Genomic DNA, 17,256 nt, shown 5'->3' on the forward strand with positions numbered 1-17,256 from the left:
ACACTTTCTTATTTAAATAAATAACTATTAAACATTTAGCGCAAAAACACACTTATATCTGTGTGCATTTAAATCATATAAACCCAAGGGATTGAAAAAGAACATAAAAATTTCTTTTACCTGAAAAAGTTAATTTAATCTAAACAAATCGTTTGGCATTAATATTGCGTTTACGTCACACATTTTAATTTGCAAACCCCACACTTAAATCATTCCACTTCTTATGTAACTTTTTGCTGAATGGTATACATATATTTGAGGTTCTGTGACTTTTATAATTAGCGCCCTTTTCTAAATAATTACTGCCATATATTCCATATGATTTATTAGACGAAAGAAAAGATGTACATACATGTCGGTAGTTAATACTATAACGTATATCTGTATATCTATCTTATATTTAGGAAAGTATAAATAAAAATATTAATACGCTTGCATATATATATTTGTTGAATTCGTCATAATGGCTCACTAACTCATGGCCAAAGAAATACATAAAAAACACTGAAAATGATCTTGAAAACTTCGAATGAAGTGATAAAAAGTGTATTATAACCATCTTAAAGGTCCCTTTAAACCACATTATGCAACACAAAAAATTTCGATCGGTCCACTTACAACAGAATAATCCAAGGTGATCACGTTAGGTGGTTCATCCTGTATATTAACTTCTTCTTAATCTACTTTTGTTTGTCTTTTATTCCTGGTCCACAATACGGTATTAAAATCTAGAAATATTAAATTTCCACTAACACGTGTTTAATATATCAATATTTTATTAACCTTAAAATCATTTTTATACTTTTGTAAGTAATAATATTAATGGTTCTCCCTATAGATTTAAGAGCAGTTATAATATTTTTTAGTTTATTACGTTTAAAACAACGTAAAAGCACTGACTATCTTATTATTTAAAAATATTATCAATATTTTCACGTGATAATAGAGGTTATATTCGCTTAAAGGTAGAGTAAATGAGAATCATTTTATTTTACATCATTTTAATATTTCTATATGATTAAGAAAGACATTAATGCGGTCATAAGCACATTAATTTATTGGTAGACTGAAATTAACAGCTTCAAATAGCGCGCGGTATATTTTCCTACTCCTGAGAAAGTCAAGATGGCAGCGAGGCTAGTGCGCATGCACGAGTTCCTCAATGGTCGGGCAAAAACACAGCTGGTCTATGATCTCCGAAGCAAGCTGACGGTCGAACGCTATCAATGTGATTTTTGTGAAATTCTTACCGATCTACCGGTCAGATCGTGAGGTCAAGGCAGGTGTGCGCGAAAATTCTTTCAGTGCTTGGCTTATAGTGTTAGTGATTGTGTTTAGATGTATGCAAAACTCGCTAATCGCGGTGTCACCACGAGGATTTTTCACTGCCCTGGATACAAAGGAGTTTCGTAAGGTGCTTCGAGCGTCCTTTCGGTAAGTTTACGACTACATCTACATCGGTATTCGTCACATCGCAGTGTTCTTTACTTCGTATGCCAACAAATATTCAGCTAATGCACAGAGCCAAGTGACCTTTTTCGATCTACAGAAAACGTTTATATCGCGTGTCTACAAAATTTCCAGTGATTCCACTTTTTTCTAAAGTATCAATCTCTTTCGGAATTTTAACAAAAGAAAAGGAAGAGGAAATTCGTCAGATATTTCACGAGATAAGCCTATGTGGGTGATTCGTATAGTTCAGATAGTGTTTCAAATTATGGGGAAATTTCCGGGATTGTGGCATGCAGCATCTTCGAAAATAGGTCAGAACAAAGTTTTCGTAATGTAGTCGCGAGGTTCCGGACAGGTATCGCCTGTTGAGAAAGATTCTTATCATGCGTTATCTTTCGTTGCTCCTCTGGCATACGGGACCCTTGAGTGAACTGGCTTTGTTATCTCGCATACTCACCGTAGGATCATAGTTCTCCGTTTGATTTTTATCTTCGTTACGCAGCGTGTGCGTGTACATCGTGAATGGTAAACAGCCACGAACGGAAACTTTCAGACGTTGTGTGGTTGCGATTCCAAACAACCGGCCGAGAGACAGAGATACGTCTCCTGAAATTTTAATCTACTTATCGCATGAACAGTGTCGCCGACGTTCATCTTTGATGGTGTTTACATGCAAATACAGCTGTACCGTAATTTCATGGATAACGTTATCGTGATGCCACCGTAGTATCTATACATTGAGGTCTTGAACCTCGGCGTCTGTACAACTATTTTTATATCCGTTCTATGTTCTGTCACCGCACGCGCGGCATCGGGCGAGAGAGGAATCCGGCAGTTGTCGAGCGGTTGCATGGCCGTACTGCAGTCCTTAGGACTCTGACCTTGTCCTATGAAAAACGATACCTCCCCGTTCATCGTGCTTTTAATCGGTGTACCAATTAACGGACCAACAACTCGGTGTTGCGGCTTAATTAGTTGCTCTACGACGATGAGTAGCGCGCCAGTTAACCGCTCTGCTCGACCATTGTTGAAAATACGATAAATTTTCTATCCTCCTCTCACTCTTCTGTTGGCCCTCACTCTTGTTTTTCTCCTTCTCATTCACGCATACAGTTTCTCACGGTATCGTTGAACTTCGAACGTTTACTTTCGATCTCCAGTTTTTCGACATTGATCGGTGCATGCACACCTATTTAACAGTGCGGCAGAACAGCTTGACTACCGATGTTCGTGTACAGAATGTTTCACGTGAGAAATTTTGGCAGGTTATGTTTGCAAAGTCATTTTTAGCAAAAAATATTGCATCAGTTATAGGACTTATTTTCGATAAATATATTTAGTTACAGTGATTGCAAATTTTATTGAAGCTATAATTAAATTTTTAGAGAAATTATATTAGTGGATATGGGTAACGTGTATTTTCAGGTTAAATCGAAACGAATCGAAATATTCCATTGTTAATACGATTTCATTGAGAGTATTAATAATACAGTGTTCTAAATGTGTTTACGGATAGTGAACTAAAAAACTGAATACACAGCAATAGAAACAGGACTTGGAGTGAATGATTTGTTAAAGCGTGCCTGTGTTCGTTTTGGCACACCTTGTATAACGGTTCGCAAATCACGGGACACAAAGAAGCGAAGGCAGCAGCATATGATCGCCGATACTAGAAACAAAGGGTGACGCGTCCTTTTCGAGAGACGTTAATTTCGACCAGCCAGCTGTTACCATTGGATACGCGACTCTCGTACCGGTAATTAACCGGCTGTTAAAAATGCACGCTGTGCAAGGTTGAGGTGTCAGGTTTAACGGCGTGCGGCGTTTCGTTCAGTTTCAATCCTGTTTATTTGTGAATTTTCTCGATGAAATTCCAGCGGATAAATTTAGCCAAGATAGTACATCATGCTCGGAGCAAAACACGGCAAAAAAAGAACTGCCATTATGGTTCATTCGTTCTCGTCGACTCGTAGGTGTCAGTCGACGAACAAATGCATTGACCAACCGAGCGCATCGCTTTCGTGAAGTTAGGCCAGAGGTCTCGTATAAAAGTTCCGTCTTTATGCGACCGATTACTTATCCCGTTTCGAAACGATATCTCACTTGGAAGAAGTTCACTATAAAAGCGGAATGAAGAGGGACGATAGTGATACGAGGGGGCGCGTTATATCAGCAGCGAAAGCGGAGAAACTTTTCGATCTTTTGGTCGGCCGAAAGAAAAATCGCCATACAAATTACTCGGCTCGTGTGCCGGTATAAATCTTTGACGAGCACGTCTGGTCACGACATAAATTCTTGAGGCTTCGTATGTTTTTTGTACGAAGTTGCTGCATCCTTGAACCTTCACGGACTCGATATTCCGTGCAAAAATTTACTCTTCACGCGAGGCTCCGTGCCGATCCGATGGAATTGAACGAATTTACCAGTGACCTCTATAAATTCCACGGTGTTCGTGCCTCACGGGAAGATGTCGCCCCCACTCGCACGATTTAGTAATCCGCGGGTCGAAAGTTTCGACGTGTGGACACATTGAAATGGAAAGTCACGTAGTCACGCGTGCTTCGCTAACTGGGAACAGTCCTTTCGTTAGTGCTTCTTGCATTTTTTTTTTCTTGCCCGTTATGCAACGTCTTTTTCTTCTTCACGCGGTATCATCAGAAACGTGGAAGAAATGGCTGAACTGATTTGGACGCGCGTCGTCCAGTCAACATCAACTGTCCGCTACGAAAGCCGCCATTGTTTGTCATTGGTAATGCCATGACTTTCACAACAGTCCGTTATACCTAAGAAAATTAGACGTCCTTACATCTTTCTTTTTTTTACATTAAATGTAGCGAACTGACGAACCTATTTTTCTCGTAGACGTAACAATAAATCGTTATTCTTTAGAATAATTAATCTTTCTAGACAAGCATTTCTTGACGTTTATGTTTTTTTTTTTTCATTTGTTCGACGGATTTTACATATTGAGAAATTATTCAAAGTCGATGCTTACTGCGGCGATGAATATGTAAAACAGTTTTAAGGATGTTTAATATTGATGCACCGGTGAAATTGTGAAATTTTTCAATGTTTCGACGTGGGTGACTTGTAATTGAAAATTTGCAATGAGGAAAGAATGTAGGACAGTAAATCAAGGCGTAACCTAGTTTTCAATCGAACAATTTCAAATATTACCTGCATACAAATGATGCATGTATATACATATACATTACGTGTGACTATCGTGCGTTTCCTATTTACTTACTGATCCCGAAAATTTTTATTATCTATTAATAATTTTTTAGGTTTGTAGTAACATTGATTTCGTGAAATGTAGACTTGTAATATTGATCATACGTGGACTTGTTATTTATCATTAACGAATAATCATTTTTCATGGGTATTTACAAACCTAAGTTTTAGTACTACCAGTCTGTGGGCCACATGCTTTACGGCGTAAGGTCTTTTTATCGTATTTTTTGTTGCCTGCGCGCACACCTAGTAGAGATTGAATTTCTGTATACCGCGCGTGCAAAAAGTAGGTGATCTCCGTCCAAACGGATTAAGTAAACCTTTGCAAACCTTTCAGTGGAATATTTTTAAAACCGTATTTAATATTTTCTAATGCAAATTATCAATTTATCAACTGATTTTACCCTTTAGAAATGCTATAAATAACAATTGCCAGAACAATAAAAAAATTAGACAAAGGAGAGCCTAACTTAGCTTACTCTTAATCCATCATTATTACAGAGATTATTATACCTGAAAAAATTTAGTGTTAAGTGTAGCGCGTGTGTGTGTGTATGTGCATGCGTGTGTCCGTCAGAGGCGTGAAACAGAAGAAAACAAGTTTGTTAGAGGTTGCTAAGGACGGAAGAGCGAAGCGTCAGTCGTGCTGGAACCGTGTATTGCGCATTTTGTTTGTAGTTCTCTTCACATAACAGTTACTCTAACTCCCCTTACAGTTGGAACACTTTCATTTGAAATTCTAATATTTTCCAGAATAAGTAGATTCGTCGATAACTCTAACAATAATTACAATTATATCTTCAACAGCACAATCTTTTTGTGCAGTTGTCGATCTCGTAAATTAGAATCAATTTTTAATAAAAATAACCTTGTCAATTTTGTTTACCCTCTTTTTTTTTTTTGGAAGAAAATTTGAATTTAAAATCATATCGACAGATTCATATTTATCATAGATTTCACGGTGGAAAATTGAAGAATTACATGTTTGAAGTAGAAGTTGCATTATTTACATTATATTTTCGTGCACGAATTATGATTGATGCTATTAAAAGCTCTCGCGTTGGCGACTGGCAGGAATCGCCCTTGAAAAAAGTGGAATTTCGTCAACGTCGGAAAATAATTCTCGTTTCCTGACAGCACGACACCCACGGATTTTCCACGGACTGTACGTTGTCGCGACAAATGTACGGTGAAGCAAATTAACCGAAGTATCACTTCGATGACATTACAAATATGACCCCGTTGCAGTTGAGATATAACCGAAATTATTGGCCTCGTTTTCTTGCTGCAAAATCCAGGATAATAAATTGTTATCGAATATCGATTTATCAACTCTACGTAAATGGCAATTCAAGTAATAACTTTAGATAGAGAATATTTTTGTTGAGATTGAATTAACGTTTTACCATTTCCATCGAAATTGGCTTTAAATTGTTAATTATAGCGCTGTTCTTTTTATTTATTTTTTTTACAGAACAAGTATAGAAATTATATCGGTTTGTTAATTGAAACAAGGTTTATATATAAACTTAAAGTTCCAGGATGAAATTTAGTAATTTTCGATTCTCTATTTTAAATCTTGGATTGTGAAACTTGACGTTTTCGTCCTGCATACATAGTTTGTTACAAAATTAGACAATTTTTAAATAAGAATTACTTTAGTGTATTGGTACAGGAAGGAAAATGCACATTTACCTTCTTTCACTTGCTGTTCTTTATGCAGAATAAAAATCGTAGTTTTAGTGCATGAACATCGTTATTTATTTATAAACTTTGGTATATGATGGCTTTTTTTGACACGTATTTTTTTTGTATCAGAAAACGTGCACAGTGAAGGGGTGAAAATCGCCCTCGAGTTTACTAATATATTTAGTCTAATATTCAAAAAATTATTAGAGATGGAGGAATAGCGTGAACTGACAAATTTTATATTTTCAAACAGCAAATTTGTAAAATAAAAAATAAAGAATTTTCTTTTTGTGATGCATTTTGGTAAATGCATTCTTAGTCACATTCAGAAATAAAAATTATTAATTCAACCCTCAAAAATAGACGATCCCCAATAAAAAAAAGAATACGTGTCAAATATTTTTTCCAATACTACGACATCCCAGAGTATCGTCAATACCGGTGATTATCACTTGGAGACGTTCTTTCTTTACTCCCGCATCCGTGAAAGTCTCACCCCCGACCGAGAAGTATCCATTTTTATAGACCCTACCATCTGCCACGGATAATATTTGTGTCTAGAGTGTCTGTTTTTCAAAAGCTCACGCTACTATACATATATTTCACGTCTATGTATACATCATATTTCTCGAAAGCTTCGAACACCCACGTCTCCAGGATAATCCATCTTGCTACGGTAGAAAAATGATCGAGCAAAGATCGACGGCGAAGCGTGAAGGAAGAATTTCAAGGGCTTCTTCTCGTTCTTTTACGAGATCGAGGGGAAAAAACTTTTCCTTTCACATTGTACACACATACGCGCAGAGAGTGTATCCAAGAATGTGTAGGAAGAACACAACGAATTTTTCGAGCAATGTAATTATCGGTAAAGAAGGGAAGAAACCGACAGAGATTGAGAATGCTCGGTGGATAAATGTTAATTGGATGTCTGTTAGAATCTCGTTAATTGGTGGGAATGTTGTATTATCGTTGTTCGTTTCGGGTAAAGTGTACTGATTCTTCGTTCTAGAGTGTTTAATACTAGACTTTTTTATTTTTTTTTGGTTTTTCTGTGGCGTTTTAAGAGAGAGAGAGAGAGTGGAATTAGGTTCGTTATAAAATTGAGAACGAACGCTGCTGCTGGCACGGTTTAAGCGGTTAAGCGTCTCGTTTAAGCGGTTTCTGAGAGGCGTGCAATTATATTGCGCCGTGACAGAGTCATTTTGACAAGCATCGATTACGGGACACTTTTTTTTTAACGAGCATCTTTGTTAATGCGTTTTTTATTTTTATTTTTATGTTTAAGAAGAAGCCTCGTTTCAGTTTTCCGATCGCAAATAGGAGAATCGTTACATAAGCGTGCAGCTAGTAGACCATAAATTCTAGCGAACCACTTTCTCGTTGTTTAGCCCAGAAATTTAATATTTCACTGCCACGATTATCGGGCTGACGATCGAACCGGTAAAATGCGATAAATTATTTTGTTGCAATATACGAATGTGTGTGTATCTTGCTTTAGATTTTCATAGGTATCATCATTTATGCAAAGTGTATGCACACGTTATTGAATTTGTTCGTTCTTTTTAAGTAAAGGATAACAAAGTTTTAAAGCTGCTATTCTGGTTTTATGATGTTAGAAATTATGGTAAATAATTTGGCAATCCTCCATACATGTGCGTTATATTATTGTGCGTCTGTAAAATTGTCTCTGCATTAATATAGAATAGATATTTTAATATCGAATTTTTACAATTATTATTTGCAATTTATTATTATTTTGAAAATTATTATAAGTGAAGTGAATATTCTGAAATTAATATTTAGTATTCCGGATGCAAAAGAAATTGCAAACAATCAGTTTGAATAGGGAGTTATGTGAAAAAATTTTTGATATGAAATGAATATTGAATTTTCCAGAAGCAAAGGAAATTGCAAATAATTAATTTAAACAAGGAATCACGTGAAAAATTATAAACTACATCCTGTTGAAACTTCTAATTTAAAATCTTATAAGAAAATTTTTTTTTTAAATTTAGAGCCATTTTTTAGAAACATTATTTCTGTAGCTCGTTATGTATGCAACATTGTTTTAATTAATCGATAATTTCTTCTATTCACGGTACATTTACATTGGCCATAATCTCACAGGAACATCCAAGTATTGTTCTTCCTTTCTAGAAGAGCTCGACGAGAGCACAAACTCTGAACGCAAGTTTAATGGTCAATTAGCCGTTCTTCATTCGCAAACATTTTGCTCGGCGAGGAGCGTTGCGGTAAAAACGTAATTAGCGATTAATCAATGGTTACACCCTCGCGATGTAATGCTTTACGGCCTCTAAAATTCAATATCCGTTAACCGATCACCGGTACCGTTGATGCAGGAAAAGGTACAACTCAATTTCACCGGTAATATCGTTGAAATTTCCTGGCAAATACCAACCGAAGGGAAACAATTCCATTTTGCTGCGCAAAATTTCCCATAATCGTTTCGTTGCACGTCATTTCCCCGTCGTTTTCTAGTTTTTCCCATCATTTCTGAGCACCGACGAATCTTTTGGAAGGAAATACTTTGTACGACATTAAAAAAGGAAAATTTCGTTTCATTTGCAAATTATTTCTCCGCCGTTTTCTGGTTCTTGGCATAATTTCCGAACACCGACGAATTTTCTGGTAGGAAATATTTTACGTGACATGTTAAAAAGAGAGATAATTCCATTTTGCAGCGCAAAATTTCTCGTGATCGTTTCATTTGCAAATTATTTCTCCGTCGGTTTCTGGTTTTCAGCATAATTTCTGGACACTGACGCACTTTTTGGTAGGGAACATTTCACGTGGCATATTAAAATTAGATTAATCATGGTGTGCAACTAGACGAAGAATGAACTTTCTAAAAGGGTTCGGCTTATGAAATTCTTGTTATGCAAGTGTTTGGTTTAAGAGGAAAGTTAGCTCTTATTTTCAGTTGAGAGAAAACAGTATAGTGCTGAGAGAGAGGAAATGTTTTGAAAATAAGGATGAATAGCCTTACTACAAATTTGCCAATTAAACGTCTTTGTGTAGTAATAATACAGGAAATATCGTGATATAGAAAGTGTTATGATAATTTTCATACAAAATGGATTTCGACTATACGTTTAATGTCTTTTTTGCAGCTTAACTAAATTTTTTTTACAATATACACAATAGAATTTAATAGAATATTAAGGAAACTTAAACTTAATAACAGCAAAATAGCGATGGGTCACCGTATTTGTGTTCATTTTCTCATTCTCGAGCACAAAGGCCCATAATTTTTTAATACAATATTAAGGGAAGACAAACTTGATTGACAAACAGCAAAAAAAAAAATAGCGATGGGTCAAAAATGACCCGAGGACCGTACCAGTGTTAATTTCCTCGTTCCTATTACTCCCGTTGATAGGTAACGAAGGCCCATATTCCACAGAGATCTTGATGCATTCGGCTGATTCGTATCAGCCTGCATGAAATACTCGAAACGATCGGTTTGATGTGCTCAATAGCGTTAGATCTGTATCTAGATGTATAGATATCAGGGTTGAATGGTAAACAGTTCTGTGGAATCATTTACGCTAGTTCTGTTGGTTAAAAGCAGCTCCGAAACACAAAAACGGCTATAACTCGTAAACCAGGTCAGATAACTATTCCCGTTCATGTGAACTTTGTTTCACTGACTTTAAACAGCGAATGCATCGCTAAAAGGGATTTCGGGACGAAGGAATTTTACACAGATTCTGTCTGCGGAAAGTTTTAATTAAATACCTTGGGTAGAGATTTTCTATTATGCTTCATAATTTTTCGAAATTCATCGAAAATCCGCGGTAGAGAGACCGATGTGTAGATTAATTCAAGCTCTGTTTTTTTTTTTTTTTTTTTTTTTTTTTTATTTCAAAGTACAACGAATTAATGAAATTTTTTGAAAGAGTATTTAATTATTTTTTTAAGAAAAAAGGAAGTTACGACGATAGAGAAATATTGGAAATTTGAATAGGGAGCAGCTTGCAATTTGGGTTTATTAAAAATTTCGTGTCCGTGGATGTTCGAATTAAAGTGTTCCGTATTTACCTGTGATACGAATAATCACATCTCTAATGTACTTTTTTTCGGTGCACGAGCTTATTTAAATTGCTAAGCAGTCTGTGTCTGTATCTCGAGAAGTTTCTTTCATTAATCATAACTCGAAAAGTACAGCTCGGGCAATCCATATACAGCAAACATATATGATATAATTAGCGATCGCTCTGCGCAGAATTCTTTTATACCTGAAATTCCCTTTGATGATATATCGAGATCCATTATTTCAACGATGCTTGATGTTTCTCAACGAACGTTTCGCGTTCACTGGAAACCATTAAACGATGTTATCGAGACGAAGTTCGAACTGCCTAAAATTATGCAGCCCGTTTCTTAATTTTTAGTATTAGAAAATAAGCGCAATTTTTCATATTTTGTTATATTCGGTTCATGGAAGAATTGATTATCTTTTGAGCTATCAAAGGTGTTTCGCAGAAGATTAAAGGAAAGTTTCAGTTTTCCTGCTGTTATTGAATAAAGTGCACATTTGTGCCTAATTCTTGAATGGGGACGAAAAAGAATTTACTTTGACAAAGGTAGCAAGTCTTGAGCTGTTCGCCGGTAACTTTTTCAGCGTATTAATTAATTATTAACTTTTTGTATTACATTTTAATTGATGTATTTATATATAAAGGAAGAAAGTATGCAAATTAAGATGTAATGTAAGAATTATACGAAGGAGAAAAAATATGTAAATTGAAATGTAATATAGGAAATACATAAATGAAAATATAAAGGGAAAGGAAGTATAAATGAGAATGGGAGAGAAATATGTAATACAACAGAAAATATCTTGAAAATGAAAGATACGAAAGCTCGTTAAAGCTATTCACAAACAACTATTTACGATACGTACTCATGCGCGACCGCGGAACGAATACGAAAAAGGAATTTCTTTGAGAAATCGAAAGAACCACCGATGATTAACAAAGAGCGTACAATTCAATTCACGCTCCAGCAAATCTGAATTACTCAGCGGAATGAAAGAAAGAGAGATTCGAAGCGAAGTTACGCCTAAAAGTGTTTAACATTCGATTGCACCGAGGTCATTCATGTTCCGTCGTCGTCCGAAAAGAAATCAGCTGTTCGTGAAGGATAATTTATTACAAATCTAAAAAAAGAAAAAACAGTAAAAAACACAGAACCTCGGTAAATCTTTCCTAATAACTTGGTCGTTACAGGATATAAATAGGATACAAGGTAGTAAGTTGGTTGAGTTGTTTCTTAAAGCCCCGTCAATATTCATCGATAATCGATTCTGCGTCAGCCTTTTTCTTCTGGAACTGTTGCACTCTCTAATTGACAACTTTGCAGACAAGTTTAACGACCACTAGGTTTCTTTCTTTATCGAGGTTGCTCTTAATGAACTATATACTTTCTTAATAAACTACAATCTACTCGAGATTCCATTTAGATACGGTTCAGACTTTTTTCCCACTGTTATTATACCAAGGGCCAAATTTACCGACCGGTCGAGAGACAATTTCTCTTCCGACGTTTTTTTTTTTTTTTTAAGAAAGTTAACAGTCGTCTTGTAGAATTTTTCTCGACTTACTTGGTCGTCTTTAGAGCGACATTGTTCAAGGGGAGAGAACCCTAAATGAGTTTGTTTGTTTAACCTGTGCGCATGTTATCTTTTCCCCCGTTTCTGCAGGCAAAGAGAGTTTGGAAGGTAAAAAAACGCCTTCGTTCAACCGCAAAGAGTTAAAGGGTTAAGACAATGAGGCAGAAGTAAATCGGTTCCTCTGGAGATATCAAGGCTGTGCTGCTCTCGAGATTTTTATGAATGACTATAGTTGCTGGTAATATACAGCGAGCTCTCGACAATGGGTGACTATAGTGTGGGAGTGATAGAATGTCTCTGCGAGAGATAGTTGCGTGAACGAAGGGTGCTTGTAAATTGGAACAAATTGCATATTTCACCCTTTCAAATTTCCTTATCAATCTTTTTTGAATTGTGCAGTACTAGTCGTAAGTAAACGACGTAAAAATTATGACAAAATTCATTCTTCTTCTGGCTCACTCATCCGCGAACTTTAGATTTCTCGTACGCGTTCTGCGATTAATAAACTCGACGAGAATTATGAAAAATTCGGAACTGGAGCAAAAGAGTCGAAGCTAAAACGAGATAAAATTGACAAGGAAACTAGACAATTGAGAAGAATTCAGGAAAGACTTGAAAGTTTGGGTGAAGGAATCGAAACCGGAGGAAGTGAGCAAAGACGTGGAACACTGTCGCTTTTTTAATTGGTCCAATTAAAAAGGAGAACGCGTTACGCCACGTTGTTTACGTCACGTTGAACGATACACGCGGTTCGCGCTAATGAAGCAAAATTCTGAAAGAGACACAGGAAACGTTTGTCTTGTGTCGGCGCGGAGAGTCGGTTAATCGGTACCATCGACGTGTACTTACACTCTCCTGTGTAAAGGGGGAAAAATTCCTGATAAATTGCTCGAGAAGCGCTTCGAAACACATTCCCGTTCCAGATACACGCGGACACCGCTCAAAGCATTATGGCATTGCATCATGTGAGCCGGCCCGGTTGCGATCCACGTGAGTTTAATATCCTAACCTCGTTTCGGTTAATTACTCGTGATTAGCCTGAAGACAATCTGAACTAGGTCTTGCCATCGTAACTCCTCCCCATGTCTTTGAACGTCGACTCATTCAGTTCACGTTCTTTATTGCTCCTCGTGCCACAATGAATCATTTTTTTCAGCCGGCGGCAACGTCTCTTGATAGTTTGTTCGGCGAAAATGGAGGTTCGGTTATTCTAGACTGTAGATGTTTTTTAGGTCTTTTGGATTTTTTGAAAAGTCTAGAGTACCCTGTTAAGTTCGATGCTCTGGGAGTTTTCATTAGGGGACGCAGCGAAATTTACGATAGTGTGATAAGGATTGCAAATATCGCCGAGTATTGCGGTGGTGGAATAGTCCAATTAGGTCCTTAACTTTTATTAGCATTTGCGTATATCAAGATGATCAAGATTTTTAAGACGATCGAGATTTTGGGGACTTTGAAGACTCAAGATTTTTGGGACTGTAAAGACTCAAGACTTATCAGGACTTCCAAGAATTTTAAATTTGCAACTCTTTCAAATCCCATCGCTAAATCTTCTACCTTCACACCTGTAAGCGTCAAAAGCTCCTCGACCGACACAGCAGTTTCCAGAACCTCTCTCTGCAAATACATTTTTGCAATCTTTTCCCCACCATTGCTCGCCACTCCCTATGAAACCGTGTGTCCACCATCGACACACCTCAGCCAACTCGAATCGACTTCTCTCGCTCTCGTGTTTACGTGTTACGCGTGTCCTACACGTAATACTCACGCAGAGAAAGTTACAGGTTTGTCATAATTGCCGATTTCCCCATTCCAACGTGAAAGGAGGCTAAGGTCGATCGGCGATCGAATCGATCCGGGAAGAGTGTCCCGTTGAGTTTTCTTTTCACGGTTCCCCGTACCCTGGTTGCACAACAGCCTGACATACATAGCTTTCAAATCACCGTCCATTTGTCAATCATCGAAGAAATCTCATTTAAGGCAAGCAGGGGACATTCGTTGGAACGTCGCGTTTTCATGGAACTTCCTTTTTCTCTCTTCCCTCTCGGCGCTTGTGTCCTCCTTGAGAATTCTTTAATCAGGCCGAGTTCTGAGAAATTCTATCGTTGCAGATGCGACCGAGCATCGTCATTGTGCTCCTTTGTTTCGCTGTCGAGACATATTAAACGGTACTCTGCCGCATTTCCTGGGGACGTTCTGTTGTTACGCGAGTTCTGCTGCTTTCCTGGGTTGTTTTTTCCCCTGGTTAGTGGTCTTTAGTATACATTTGTGACGCAGGTGTAAAGGCGAGGCTGTTAGGCTATTGGGTTGTCTGGGAAGTTCGTAGAGAAATTTAGGAAGATTTCGTCATATCTCTGGTTTTAATCGAGATAATGACAAAAGATGAAAGATATTTTCCGTGGTGGAGAGTTCGGCTTATATTCGCACCTGTTCACCTTGCGAATAATTAGAAGAGTGCGTTGGATTCTCCTTGAATTTTAAAATACCTCTTGGCTTTTGTCTCTGTCCTAAAAAGAGACGAAGTGTTCCTAAATTTCGCGGCGAACTTTCCGCACAAAGCAATATTATGTCTGACCTATTTATAGTTAAATGATCGAGTGTAATTTATGGTGAAAATAAATGGCGAAGACAGGAATTGGAAGTTAGAGAGGTCTGTTGTATAGACTGGTTCGAGAAGAATGAATTCGGTGCAGTTTGAAACCGTTTGTGATTTCAGGTGGGATTAGATTGAAATAGCGAGTGGAAGTGTGTTCAAAGGAGCAGTGAAATTTGGAAGCGTAGTGTAGTGGAATAGATAAATAAGATTGAGACCTGGTGTTGTGATGTGAGTTTGTGGGAATCTTATCGTTTCGGAGAAACCTTGATGGAATTGTGCGCCGTGGAAAAGGTCAGTCGATGATACTCTTGTTTGGCTGGTGTTTATCGAGCGATGGAAAGCAGAATCTGTTTACAAAGTTCAGAATTCGAGGTTTAAAACAGGTATGTCCAATCCGCGGCCCGCCGGGCATCTTGTTGCCCTCAAGGGCAAGTAACGTCAGGATCGTCAACTTTTAACATTATTCTGTGATTTTTAGCGATAAAAATATAACAAAATAAAGGAAATTTTGTTACTTGTATCATATATTTCGTACGTGATTCAAGACGATTCCTCTTCGCTCAAATTGGCCCGGGCAAGCCAAAAGGTTGTACACCTGTACTTTAAATGTAAAAAAAAGGAATCCTAATATTAAGACGTGCAACTGAAAACAAATTTAGAAAATATCTCTCATAATAATTCTTTCATTTTCGATATTTATTTCACGGTGTTGTAAAATATAAAAACCTTTAAATCAGGCGTGTCCAACTCACAGCCCGCCGGGCCTCGTGCTGCCCTCAAGGGCAAATAAAGCAGCCCCTCAAGATCGTCAATTATCAACATTATCGCGTGATTTTCAGCGATATTTTCCACGACTCGATTGCTCTATAATAAAAAATATAAAGAAATAAAGGAAATTTGCTGTCCAAAACGATTCCTCCTCGCTCAAATTTGCCCGGGCAAGCCAAAAGGCTGGACACCCACGATTTGAAGTTTCAAAAAATTCCACAAACTCTCGTGTCTAACGATCCAGGTAATCACGAACCTATAAACAAAGTGAAGGCGTGTCGTCTGAAGCTGAGCATAAAAATTCTGCCTACAAGTGATTAGTCGTTAGCAAGTCGCGTTATGATCGCGTTAAGGTGTTGCTCGGTTCTTCGAAGCGTGACAAGAGCGTGAATCGGTTCAATTAACGATTATATTTAAACGAATCACGATATTGCACAGCATGCGTTGTACACGGCAGGGTCTGTTAGCGATGTACAGTGTTTATCTGTGCGTGACACAGTTTGGTTCTTATCTTCTGGATATACACGAAACGTGACGAAAGCCAGACAGATAGATTCGAGGAAATATGTTTCGGCGAGGCAGTTGTAGGATACGGTCGGGTAAGTTTGAAAATGATTAACGATAATGGTCTGTATATCAAGTGTTGCGTGTTAATAAAATATTTTCGTTGGGTAATTGTTTCTCAAATATTGTTCGAGCATTAGAGACGATGCTTGATGTTAGAATGAAAATGGAAAGATTGCCACTGTGTTTGTGTGTTGTTTGACGAAATTGCATTATCTCTGCAATTACGTAAATAATAGTCTCGTCGTTGAATGTATTTGCTCTGTAATCGTAACTCTGTTTACGATCAGTGTTCCTGGAATTGATATTTGTTTAACGATTACCACGTCGACTGTGTTGCATTTTGTTTAGCTTTCAGGGTGATTGATAGTCGTTGAATTAATATTTGAATTTTTATTAGGGAAATTCTCGGTTGTTCCTCGTTCTTCGTGCTTCTTAGGTTTTGTACAGTTTTGCGTAAGAGTGCATTGGCATTTTTGTACATAATTGCTATATACCGAATGGATATCTGAAGTTTTAGGAAAAAAGAAGATTGATAAGGAAGCGGTGTAACATTTTATCTATTACTGTGGTTTTGGAGAATTTTTTATCATCTTTTATTCTTCACCAAAGATCTTCCTTGGGCCAGAAAAGTTCCAAAGATCTTTCTTGGGCCAGAAAAGTTCCAAAGATCTTTCTTGGGTGAAAAAAGACCCAAAGATGTTTCTCGGGTCAAAAATTCTCCGCAGATCTCAAGTGTGTAGTCGAACGGAAGTGAGCACCAAGTTGATATATTACTAATTAAAGCAACGGTCTTTTTGACCCAAAGATCTTCTTTGGATCGATAGTAGACGTTCTTGAAAAAAAAATAAGAAGGCGGTGGGTCAAAAAAGACCCGAAGACAGCACTAAGGTTAAACGCGTTCAAAGCCCCTGATTTGAATAGAAAACTCTGAATCTTTGTCGGCACTGGAACGACCAGCATGGCTACTAGTCACTCGGTGTCCGAGAAAGTCACGAGTTGCCGTAATCCGGTGTTTTCTCTTGACAATTCCGCCGTAGGTCGAGGTTGAGGATAATTTATCGGACGCGACTGTGTGAACGCCGAACGGCGGAAGAATCGATGTCGGGAACAACAGAGGGGCGAGAGAGAGAGAGCAGGAAAATCAGAATTGGAAAATTACCGATCCTCGTTGCTGAGAAAAACCGGGGAAGTATCGTTTCATCCCCGAGAAAATAACCGGGAGGATCGTTTATATGCGCGGGCTCTGTGAGAATTTGCCGAGAACGGGTAACTGTGACGATGGTTATACGGTCGGAATGGACGAACGATCAGCACT

General features: G+C 37.6%; 1 protein-coding gene across 1 annotated transcript in view; it reads left to right on the forward strand.

Moving 5' to 3' along the window:
- The first annotated feature begins 1,197 nt into the window (after positions 1-1,197).
- Positions 1,198-17,256, forward strand: part of LOC108572300 (solute carrier organic anion transporter family member 3A1) — a 73,925-nt gene continuing 57,866 nt past the window's right edge. Inside the window, exon 1 of the mRNA XM_017934500.1 lies at positions 1,198-1,434. The gene's annotated coding sequence lies outside the window, so the exon portion shown is untranslated. The remainder of the gene's footprint in view (positions 1,435-17,256) is intronic.

The sequence above is a fragment of the Habropoda laboriosa genome, unplaced genomic scaffold (assembly GCF_001263275.1).
Source record: "Habropoda laboriosa isolate 0110345459 unplaced genomic scaffold, ASM126327v1 scaffold65, whole genome shotgun sequence".
Taxonomy (NCBI): domain Eukaryota; kingdom Metazoa; phylum Arthropoda; class Insecta; order Hymenoptera; family Apidae; genus Habropoda; species Habropoda laboriosa.